Raw genomic sequence first — 2026 nt, forward strand, 5'->3', positions numbered from 1 at the left:
ACACCACAGCATCACTCAGCGCTACCACAGCATCAATCTGTGCAACCATTCAACAACACCTGGTTCAAATATGTTCTCTCAATATTTCAAGCTTTATTACAAATATCACAAAAATATGTTAATATTTCACTTCTGTTCTTGGATTTTCGTCACAATAAAATACACTGAACATAATCTTCACAAAAGTTATTAACAAAAGTTTAAGCTATTGCCATGATAAATTACAATAGCTTTTATTTAAGTATTAATTATTTAACAAAAATAAAAGCCATTGTTATTTATAATATCAATACATCTAAGTCACGTAAATACAACACATATCACATTACAAATGCTATAGGTGTCACATTTGTGAAAGGTAAAACTATTGGCATTATAAATGACAAAGCTATTAATTACGCTATTTTCAAAACCAACACATAAATAAAAAATGTGCCATTTACAATACCAGTAGCTCAAACTTTCTTATTGCGAGACCTATTGCATTGCAAATGCTTGTTTTGTCTATGATGAAGACGAAGTCGTGAGGTGGGGTGGGGGAAGTAGTGTATCGGTGCTACACAAAATTAAAATTACCTGGCTAGTGAGTCAGCTCTACTTTATTCCTGCCCCTAGTTGGTAAGATTAAAAATCAGGGGAAAGAGAAAGAAGGAAACAGATATCGATGGATCTATTCCTTTCTTATCTTGTCAAGATGTTTCGAGCCCTGCCCCTATTGACTCTTCATCAGGAGCTAAGGAAACTAGTTCCTTTCGGTACCACTCCTCCCCAAAAATTCCTCAATAAGAAAATGTCACGTTGCAAGCCATGCCAATCACACAACCTACATACGATTTTATTCATACGGTAACCTTACTGCTTTCCTGTAGAAATGAGAAATGGGGGAGAGTTTAACCCCTTAAGCGCTGCGCACGTTCAGTGGCCAACGGCACCACTACCTCCGTAGTGCTGCCGTCGGCCGTTGAACGTTCGAACTGCACCTGCGCAATGGAACGTCCAGCACTGGAGCTGGACGTTCCATAGCAGCTATGAGGTTAAAAATATCAGCCGTGGCTGATATAAATAAATGTCCAAAGGAGTGAGTATATGAAACAACCTGGTGTTATGGTGTTTCAAAAGTTGCACACAAAACTGTGGATAAATAGTAAATACTGTGAGACAACATTAAGCCCAACTGACTAACAATAAAATAACAACAAACACACAAACATACATTTTAGAAGCCGTACTCGTGCATCATAATCCCACCTGGGAGGAGGAGGCCTGTAGTCAAACCCTACAAGAACAGGAGGTAGAAAAAACCATTGAGAATTTTTTTCTGTATATTTCTACCTAATAGTAGATGGATTAAATGAGCTGTTGAATTCAATAGTGCGCTATTTTAAAAAAGGCTTTGTACCCTAAAGGCGCGAGGCATCTTGCGCACTTACTTCGTCAAGGCTGTCATCTGCTGAATACATCTGAATCTGGTGAGGACCGCGTCTTGCCTGTGCGTGTCCTGGGGTCGGTGTTATGAGCCAGCTTTTAGTGGAGCACTTCCTCCTCCGTGTCTCTAAAAAAATGACAACTCTCATGTTCCTGCTAAAAATGGTAATCGTGTTTGTATCAAAATCAGATCCATGGTCTAATCTAGTCTCCAAAATCATTGTTCCTTAGCTGATTTCGCCACCTGAGTCCAGACCAAACTATATTGGCAGTTTAGGCTGGAATCGTCCCATTGGGCACAGGGTCAAGACTGATTTGCATATGGCTGGGTCCAAACTGGAATGGCGAGCAAAAAAAGATGGATTTTGGCCCAGATCTCTATATTGGGGTGAATGTATGACTTAGGTCCATCAAATGTTCTTTTTGCAGTTGTCAACCGAGTGTGACGGGTATGCCAAGACGTGGGTCCCGTGCTCTTCATGCCAATGGAGTCAAGGTATCCTGGCTGCTGAGGGGTGAAATTCCGAAACCGGTCCTAGGATGCTTGTTTCTAGTCCAGCGAGGACTTGGCCTGGCAGTTCGGGCTGGAATGTTCCCATTG

This window comes from Lissotriton helveticus, chromosome 12, assembly GCF_964261635.1.
Source record: "Lissotriton helveticus chromosome 12, aLisHel1.1, whole genome shotgun sequence".
Classification (NCBI taxonomy): Eukaryota; Metazoa; Chordata; class Amphibia; order Caudata; family Salamandridae; genus Lissotriton; species Lissotriton helveticus.